This window comes from Triticum urartu, chromosome 6A, assembly GCF_056163025.1.
Source record: "Triticum urartu cultivar PI428250 chromosome 6A, HENAU_Tu73, whole genome shotgun sequence".
NCBI classification, from domain to species: Eukaryota; Viridiplantae; Streptophyta; class Magnoliopsida; order Poales; family Poaceae; genus Triticum; species Triticum urartu.
Window position 1 is genome coordinate 501,344,825 of NC_141878.1, and position 10,636 is coordinate 501,355,460.

The 10,636-nt window shown below is 46.3% G+C and overlaps 1 pseudogene; it reads right to left on the bottom strand.

Moving 5' to 3' along the window:
• Nucleotides 1-500: 500 nt before the first annotated feature.
• On the bottom strand, nt 501-2,460 carry LOC147965894 (uncharacterized; annotated as a pseudogene).
• Nucleotides 2,461-10,636: the final 8,176 nt, after the last annotated feature.

The following is a 10,636-nucleotide window of genomic DNA, read 5'->3' on the forward strand; positions in this document are numbered from 1 at the left end:
ATGCAAATTGAGCATACAAGTATAAGGATCATGCAATGGATGGGATGAATCAAAATCTCCTAAAATGTATGAGGAAACTATGGGGGTCTCCTCATGAGCAATGTTGGAAACGTCATATGGAGAAAATGGAAAACATCCAAAACAATGCATATCCGTAGCTAGATGGTTATGGCATGGCATATGAGATAAATGATGCAAAGGGAGCATATCAATATCATCACAAGAAAAACAAATGCCAATAACCATGGGCTTGTCATCTATGCCATAAGTGCAAATTGTGTTAATCTTAATGGCATATGCATAGTCACTATGAAGAGATTGCAAATATGACATGTGGTCGATCTCATGCATAGCATATGACAAGTCAAGCGGATTGGCAAACATGATGTGACCGAGAGAATTAGCACAAGAAATCCTATGTAACATGGCATCACAACTAATAGACTCCACATGGCAATCATCATACTCATCATAAATGGGTAAATCATCGCATGGGGAAGTCACACTAGCATGAAGCATGGAAATAGGTTGATCAACATCATGCAAGCAATCAACGTCAAGAATGTCCACTAGTGGGACTAGAGCATCACCTTCACCTATGTTACCTTTGTCATTCCACTCATGTGGTGTAGGTGAGGTGGGAAAGACCAAATGGTGGTCATCTTCATCTTGATGGAACCATGTGGGGGGTGCATCACATTCCACCATGGCCATCGTCTTGTCCAAAGGTAGGACGAAGTCGTCGAGAATCGGCGCGTCATCATATAAGGGACCTAGCACCAAATGAGAAGACACAATAGATGTAGAGGTCAAGTCGTTAGAAATCATAGTGGCCTCACATGCCCTATCAACTACCTCACTCTCTCTATGTGGTGGTTCACTCACTCCCTCAAAATAGGTGCACTCAAACTCACATATGGTGGAGTCACTCATCTCACTCAAGAGGTGGGGGTTGTGGCTCTCCTCACATGGGAATAGTGGAAACACATCATATATGGGGCTAGTGGTGAAATCACTCTCACTCTCAATATGGTGGCTAAAGTCACTCAAGTCAGCATTTGTCTCCATGGTCGAAGGGAAAATCCCATGCTCAACTGTCTCGTAGTCGCCGTCGTGGATGAAGGCCGAAGATGGCACAACATCACTCTCGCCGTGGATGAAGGCCGAAGATGGCACATCATCACTCTCGCCTCCTAAGATGGAAGCATCATCCTTTCTCGCCACTGTGTCGCTCGCCTCCAAAGCTTGGTCATTGAAGGTCTCCGTAGTTGAACTCATTGCCGCACCGTCTTGAAAAAGAGTCATAGGAGACTCGGCATCATCAATGCCACAAAGAGGGATGGCGGTGAAGTCGAACTTGGGAGGGTCGTCTTGGAGCTCATCGGGCTTGGATATCTTGGTGCTACTATCCTCATGCTCGTGGTCATAGAGCTTGGTCTCCACGAAGTGTGCTTGGGGTGGAGAAGCCTTGGCCTTCATGAGTTCTTGTTCCGCCTTGAGAGCACCAATGTAGTTGTCATCGAGGGACTTGTAGTTCTCGAGGAAGGTAGTCTTGGAGATGTCGTTGTTCAATCCCATCATGAAGTAGAACTTCATCCAAATGGGGTCGTCCACGCCGGCATGTCGCAAGGCTTCCTTCATGCTCTTGAAGTACTCGTCGAGGGACTTGGATCCTTGTATGGTATTCTCCAATTGGCGTTGAAGATGTTTCGTGTAGGTGGAAGGCACAAATTATCGCCGCATCACTTTCTTCGTCTTGGACCAAATCATGTCGGAGCTCCTTGAAGGTGAGTGAAGCCACCATGTGGACGCGTAGTCGTGGAAGTTTCTTGAGGCGCACTTCACTTGATCTTCGAGAGGGACTTGATGTAGCTTGAGGTAGTCGTCCATCAAACGCTCCCACTCGAGATACTCCTTGGGTTCTAGAGTCCCATAGAAAGGAATCTCGTGGTTGGTTTCGATGTCGTAGTAGCTCGAGGGAGTAGTGGACTTGAGCTCTTGGAGTAGGCGAAGATGCCGTACGTCCGAAGGCGAAGATACCATGAAGTCACTTGGTGAAGATGCCAAAGGTGTTGAAGAAGCCATAGCCTTGTAGTCGATGTTGCTGTACTGTATGGCCCGTGCGCACGGGGGTGCTGGAGGCCGTGTGCACGGGGTCCTGTGTGGACGGGGGTCGAGGGCCCGTGTGCACGGGGATGGCAGAGAAGCCAACTCTCGTCTAGTAGGTCGCTCTTCATGGTCTTGTCGATGTCGATGCTTGTGTGTACTTGCCGTAGATGGTATCTCGGGAGTCTTTGCACTTGAGCGTCTTCTCGAAGATGAGGAAGACCGCTTGAGGTTCTTGATGAGGGCCTTGAGCTCCTCCATTTGCTTGTCCATCTTGGCGTCGATGACTTTATTCATAGCATCGAACTCGCTGTCGTGGTTGTAGACCGGAGATGATGTGCTTTGCCTATCCATCACAAGACTCAAGCAAAGGTGAGTAGGAAATGAGATAAACAATACCAAGCTACCTTTTCCCAAAGTTGAGGATGTATCTCGTATCACTCAATGTGAGATGAAAGAATAGTGGAATTGGTACCGGACTTGTTCACTCACACCTACAAGTAAAAGCTTATCGAGTGGCTTGGTTAGGACAAGTGGCACAAATTTCATGCAAATTGAAGTCCAAGATATTGTAAATGTTGAAATAAATCCAAATGACTCAAAATGCAAAGCAAGTGATCACCAATATAGAGGAGGGCAATAAAGAAACACACGCGGTAGGATAATGGGGCTTGTGCAACTATAGGGATGAGCAATACAAGATTGCCTAACGAAGACTAAGCTCGTGTTGCACAAACACTAGGAGAGCACTAGCTTGATTGCACACTTGGGCACGATTCACCACTTGGCACCAACCTATATGCATGCAAGCTAATGTTTCCTATTCCATGTATCCTCATGCACAAGTATCTCTTTTCATGCTCAACTCCTTGCTTATAAGCTTATTATCATTCTCTTTCTTGCTTAAAAGCTTTTTTGACCTTTTTTTTTGCTCTTCTCTTCCTTTCCACTTATCTTATTGAGCCTCAACCACACATATGAGATAGGTATCACAAGGTATGCATGGGACAAAGAAATTGCACTATATGATATGTCCAATGATGCAATAATATGATATCGTATCACTATGGTGCACAAGTTTTCGTGAAGCCCGGCAATACTCGGATAGCTAGTCTCAATAGGTATGAAGGTATTCGCAAAGATGGTGGGGCTATCAAGATGTAATGGCAAGGAAGGAAAAGTTTATGACGGAATGGATACCTTCATCACACTTAACCTTTTACGAAGTCGGTGGGTAACCGGCCTTGCTTCCGGTTGAAGATGGTCTGAAAGGATGGATGGTCGTCGTCGACGTGGAAGCTCGTGGTGGATGTAGTCGATGGACCGATACAAGTCACCGGTGATGGATGAATATGTAACCGTCCCTAAGTAGCCGAAACACCTTAGGATACTCAAATCACAACTCAACCGACCACAAATACCAAAGGAACCAAAATGGGTTAGTTGCGGAAGTTTTATGTGGTGGTGCGGAAGTTATGGCGGAGGGACTAAGCAAAAGGTGCAAAAATGAAGGAAATTTAATGGAGTCAAATGGTGGTAAAACCAAGATGAGCAGCTCAGGCACGTCGCTAGCTTTTCAACGAGCCAAAGAACACCCAAATCGAAGTTCGAGAGTGGAAGTTATGGGCAAAAACGTGAAATGCTCGCGGGTGCTGTAGGGGGGCCGTGCGCACGGGGTCCAGGGCCCGTGGACACGGGGTCCCGTGCGCATGGTACATGTACCGAGGACACGGGGTCACCAGAGACTTCGCGGGGGCCCGTGGGCACGGGGTGGGGAGCCCGTGGGCACGGGGTAGGCTGAAAATTCGCGATTTTCTTGTCAAATTCGATGGGGGAAAGAAAAATTGGGGTATGGGGACGCAATAGGAGTTAGATCTACTTGCTAGACACCAGATCCATGGATCAAGATCAACAAAAACTCACAAGAAACTTCAAATCACAAAAAAAATGTTATGTCTCTTTTTGTGGGGAATTTTTGAAATTGGGCAAGAACAAGCAAGATTAGGCTAGAAAAACAAAGAGGGGGCTCCAATTTCGTGATCAACCTTGGCTCATGATACCAAATGATATAGGGTGGAACCCTAAGTGGAGATCTTTCACTAATTGGAGGGGGAATCCCCAAGAACAAGATGAACACAAGAGGGAAAAACAAGAGGAACACTCAAGAACAAGTCCAATCACACATCCACTAGACAATCAAACACACAAGATCCACAAGGTACATGAACAATCAAAGGGAAATAAGATAGAAGTGATTTCGAGGGTATGGTCATCTTGCCTGAAATCCCGCAAGGAAAAAGAACGAGTCCAGGAAGAAGACAAACGGACGTAGTCGAACGGTTCCTCACAAACGCGACGTTATCGGAACCAACCCGAAGAAGCAACACCGGAAATAAGCAAACAACATAGTAAACAACCACCACATAATCATGGCATGATGCACAATCAAGTATGATGCATGTCCGGTTTAAAGAGGCATAGCATGGCAAAATGCACAAGCAACCCTACAAATTAAGTGGAGCTCAATATGCAACGAGTTGCATATTGACGAAACACCACAACAAGTTATTTAGTTCGATCTCGTTTATGTACCCAACAATATTAAATGTTGTTAAACATGGCAAGAGGGTGACGCAAAATAAAACTACCTATCTAGTCAAGTTTAAATGAGGCCGGAACAACAAGCAACAAGTCCAGAAAAATCCCCATATGCATATTTTAAGGTTTGGTACTGTTCTGCTCTAAACCATATTTTATAGTTGTTAAACATGCAAAGTGATGCCACCATGATAAACTAGGCAAAATTCTACCCCATTTACATATAAAGTTTATTAAAATCCGAGCTACGGTTATTAAGCTATGAATTAAAGCATTTTACATGGCAATATGGGAAAATATATGCAAACATCATTTTAAACATTTTAAACATAGATGAAAATTGCATATTATTAAACTAGATGAAAAACTAAGCAAGTTTCATATATAATGCTTTTACAAAAGATGCCCGGTTGGTGAGTTATGATATGCATGGAGCTTAGGGGTTTTACCGCAAATCTGTAAACTCTGGAAAAAAATAACTAAATGCAGATCCTAAAAAAACCTACACGGGCCGGATCTGGAACAGGGCCCAACAGAGAAGAAGAAAAAGAAAAAAAAGGTGGGGTGCTGGGGTGGCTCACATTGGGCTGAGGCCCAGTTGGGAAGAGGCTGCAGCAGGCCGGATCTGGGGAAGGAGGGTGGATCTTGGCAGTGGCCCAACGAGGCGATGGGAGAGCGCATGGTCAACGCGAGTGGGCGAGGTGCTGCACTCGGCTCGTTCTAAAGAAGAACGGCAGCGACAGGCTGAAGGCGAGGTAGAAGACGCGACGCACGAGGTTCAGCGACGAGATCGGCGGGAACCGGCCGGAACTTGGTGCTGTCATACTCATCCTCCGCGCTTGCACACAAACGCAGGGGAAGCAGCAAAGGACTTGGCGGCATGGAGGGAGGTTCAGACGAAGCAAGGCAGCAGCGGTGACGGGCAGGGCTGCAGATCATGGCGATGCAGGGGAGTGGCGGCGGCAAACTTGGCGCGGGAAGGCCGGATCCGAGGCGGGGGAGGCAAATGAGATCGGGGCCGGACGCGAGCTTGACGGCGGCTGGGTAAAACGGCGACGAGGTGTGCACTGGTGCGGTCGACAGGGCGCAGAGGAGGTTGCTGGCGACGGGGCTCCTCCTGTTGACAAACCAAGACAGAGGGAGTAATGTGAGGGAGAGGGAGATGAATGAAAGGAGGGAGAAGAGAAGAGATGGGCGGGATGCTCATCTGGTGGTCAACGACGATGGCGTAGGACAGCGTCGGGCACAGGGTTGGGATCCGGTAGTGGCGTAGGTCCAAGGCGCGGGTGGTTCATGGAGGAGCTCCTCTCCGGATCGAACTGGAAGGATAAGGCAGCAGGGCGCTGGTCTCTGACGAGGCTGGTTGAAAATGGCGGCCTCAGGCAGGTGAGCTCGGGCTCCTAGATCGAGAGGGGCACGGGAAATCGGGCGTCATCGTGCTCTGCTCCCCGGCGAGCTCAGGCAAGGCCAAGGGGATCCACAGGCGCGTGGGGCTGCTGATGCGGTGTGAGGAGAAGCAGAGGCCTCGGCGCTCGTGGGCGTGGGAGAAGGAGCTCGGGTCCCTGGTTGGTGGGTGGAGGAAAACGAGGAGCGGGGGATCCCGAGGGGATTTGGTGGAACGGCGGCGGCGGAGTGATTGGATGGATGGAGGGGACAGGATCCCTAGTTTCTAGGGTTGTCCACTATTTATATTGCAATGAGATTAGGATAGGGGCTATCACGTCCCTACGATCGTAATCGGGCGGCTGAGAAAATATAGGTTAGGAAGTCCAATTAACAAAACGGAGACGTTTTGTAGATGTTTGTGGATGATCCGGAACCAACGGAGACGACTGCCCGGGTCGGGTCCGAGACAATTTTCGGACGCGCGCGAGAGGAGGTCCGCGGGCTGACGAGAGAGGTTAGGTAGGGCTTGGCGGATTGTGAAGAGCGGGTTGGTCTGAGAGAAGAGGGGAGAGATGCAGCCCGGCACGGTTTCCGGAGACCGAAAACGTCCGACGTTAGACCGGCTATAATGTCGCTATAGTTTAACGGTTGGGCTATCAAACGAACTCTGAATGCGATGAAACTTGACAGGCGGTCTATCTACACTAAAATAAGACCACACGCCAACTTTCAACCCAGTCCGAGAACATTTTTCGGCCACTTATAAAATACTATTTCGGACATGCCGCGGGCGCGTGCAAGTGTGTCTGGGCTCAGAACGGACAACGGACGGAACGAGGAGACCGGGACGGATGCAAGTTTTTTAAAACATGATGATGCAATGCACATGATGACATGATAAGATGCAACACGTAAGCAAATGACATGACAACGACATCGAATAACTGGAAGACACCTGGCGCATCGGTCTCGGCGCGTCACAACAACTGAGTGGCTTGTTGAAAGAGCATCTTTATAGACAGAGCTCCACCTCCCATTCACGGCGAGGTTGTACTCCCTCGGTTCCAAAATAGATGACCCAAGTTTGTACTAACTTTGTATAAAGTTGGGTCATCTATTTTGAAACCGAGGGAGGACTAAATAAGCTTCTAGTGTGTAGTTTGCTCTCGTGTGACTACACATATGGCACGGCACAAGCTGATGGGCTTTTGGCTTTAGAAGCCCAACAGGCCAACATGTTGCATCATTGTTATACTTGGGCTGTTACTAGTTTTCCATCTCTAATTTTTTTTATGGGTTGACCTCTCTACTTCTCCAACGATAAAGAAAGGGTATCATTGGCAGCATTTTTGTGAATATTGTTAGTCTGCATCTTCACAAAAATGTATTATTTATCTGCATATTCACAAAAAAGACCACATGTCATGTAAAATTAAATGCATATTTTTATTACTATTAATCGGGTAACCCATCGGGCGACCCATGGGCATGACCTTATGTCCATACCCTACCCACGACTAATCGGGTTACCCATCAAACTTACCCATGGCGACCCATACCCTACCCATTCGGGTCGGGTGCCCATGGGCATGGCTGCCCATGGGTCGAATTGCCAGGTTGACCCATGGCATGTAGGGTGAGGCGAGCGGTGGGTTTTTCAGTTTTGTCACCTCTCTCCTCTTTTCACTCTTTTCTCAGATTGATCTCCTTCGTGTAATCTCGTCAATTTGATCTTCTTCCTCGTTTCCCATACTTCCAATCTTCCATGTCCAGCACCCAGTGGCTAGCAGTAGTGGCAGTGCTGCGGATATGTCATCCGATGTGAGCGGAGCAGCGTACCAGTGTGGAGGAGACGGCTCATGGTGCTCAACTAGTGGTTGGGGCCCGCCATTGCGGGCCGCTTGAGAGAAAGCTATGCACATCTCATCATCATGTCAAAAAATTTAAAAAATATCCTCACATCATATGGACATCACAGCCATCTTAAAAGAAAAATAAGCGTAGAAAAACTTTTCTCGAAAAAAAGTCTCCCGACCATTTAAAAAATCTAAAAAAACTTTCTCACCGTGACCAACCGGCATGCGCCACATGGCGTAGCTGGTTGGCCACCATTCTAGCGCCTCTTAATGGGTTTAATTGGTGCAGGGGCGGAGCGGTGTTTTGACATTGCGGCGACGGCATGGCGCCCGATGTGGAAAAGAATGGCACGACGTCCTGACACACGGGGGCGACGACTATGGAGAAGACAAGAAGTCGGTGTGAGAAGGGCGCCGGCGGTCCTAGCGCTTAATCTGGGTAGAGATGGATCTACATGGCATCAGAGAAGTTGATGTGGCTCTACATTGGACAGGTGAGCGCTCATGGACCCTGACTCCCTAAGGGTTGTTGTCGGAGTCAACTCCACAAACAGGTCGAGCTGCTCTATATATTTCTTGCTTCAGCTGGTTCAAATGTCACGAATCTAGAACCAATGTTCATGTATTATGATGGTGTAGACGGTGAGCTTGATATGGCGTGGGTTGGGATTGCATGCCACAACTTGGCCATGCTACATTGTGGAGGCTATCCTAGCATGCTTTTGTGCTTCGTGTTTTAGGAACACGCTTGGACTTGGGATCCGGATCATATGTGTTGGCATAGATAATCAAAGCGTACTATGTACCTCCTGGGTTACTGATGTATTTTTTTAAGGGAAAACCATCATAGCTAATTTTATTAAAACTCAAATAAGGTTTACATCGTCTACGAGTTTACTAACAATAAAGTCAAGGAGTTCATGTTGAGTTTTACGGTAGAGTGCGTCGATTGTAAATTAAAATTTTCCTATGCATAGAATAACCAAAAACATGCTACAGGAGATGGATCACACATCGTTACCACTATACGTGCAGTGTCGTGTAGCGGAAGAAGAGTTGGGGCAATGTGTCCGCGTGGATCGTCTCTTCCTCGTCCGATCTCCCTCGAACAGCCGGTCATGGGATCCCACGTATAGGTCGCCGGAGCGGCTCAAGTGCACCGCCTTTAATAGTATACGCGCATTGCTTCCGGTCGACGTGAAGATACCCCGAACAAACCCTTCCAAGAATTGTTTTTCATAGAAACAAATAACAGTAAATGTCAACACTCAGTATAAATGTTTTCTTATCAAATTCCACTTACCAAAAATGCTTCACTCCTCGGCAACGACGCCAGAAAAGAGTCTTGATGACCAACAAGTATAGGGGATCAATTGTAATTCTTTCGATAAGTAAGAGCGTCGAACCCAACGAGAAGCAAAAGGAAATGACAAGCAATTTTCAGCAAGGTGTTTTCTGCAAGCACTGAAATTATCGGTAACAGATAGTTTGATAATAAGATAATTTGTGACAAGCAACAAGTAGAAATAGTAACAAAGGTGCAGCAAGGTGGACCAATTCTTTTTTATATATAGCAAAGGATGAGCAGGAACGTTCTCTTATAATAAGAAAAATGTTCTTGAGGACACATGGGAATTCATGTAGTTACTTTCATCATGTTTATTTGATTCACATTCGCTACTTTGATAATTTGATATGTGGGTGGACCGGTGCTTGGGTGTTGTTCTTACTTGAACAAGCCTCTCACTTATGATTACCCCTTTTGCAGGCATCCACAACTACGGAAAAAGAATTAAGATAAATCTAACCATAACATGAAACATATTGATCCAAATCAGCCCCTTATGAAATAACGCATAAACTAGGGTTTAAACTTCTGTCACTCTATAAACCCATCATATAATTACTACTCCACAATGCCTCCCCTTAGCCCCAAATATGGTGAAGTGTCATGTAGTAGACGTTCACATGACACCACTAAAGGAAGCAACAGAATACATATCATCAAAATATCAAACAAATATCAAATTCATATGATTACTTATAATAAGACTTCTCTTATGTCCTCAAGAACAAAAGTAACTACTCATAAATCATATTCATGTTCAAGATCAGAGGGGTATTGAATACTCCCTCCGTTCGATGAAGAGTGTACATCTAAATTTTTTAGGACAAATTATGAAGTTAAGTAAAAAATGCATTGAAAAGGTGCAAGCCATCATCTCTCTCCTCTTTAATTACCCAACCCCCAATGAGTTAATTGCATGTACAAATTAAGAAAGCCATGTGTAGATTGCTATTGGTCTTGATTACCGTGTGATGAGAGAGAAGTATTTTTTTCTACTTTAGAATATATTGGGAAGATAGAAGTGCACTCTTTTGTGGACAAATTTTGAAGCTACATGTACACTCTTCACCGGACAGAGGGAGTATCATCAAGGATCTGAACATATAATCTTCCACCAAGTAAACCAACTAGCAGCGACTATGAGATGTAATCAACACTACTAGCAACCCAGAGGTGTCAATCTGAGGTTTTGAGACAAATATTGAATACAAGAGATGAACTAGGGTTTAAGATGCGATGGTGCTGGTGAAGATGTTGATGAAGATTGGTCCTCCCAGGATGATAGAATCGTTGGTGATGTCGATGGATTCGATTTTCCCCTTTCAGAGGAAAGTATCCCCGG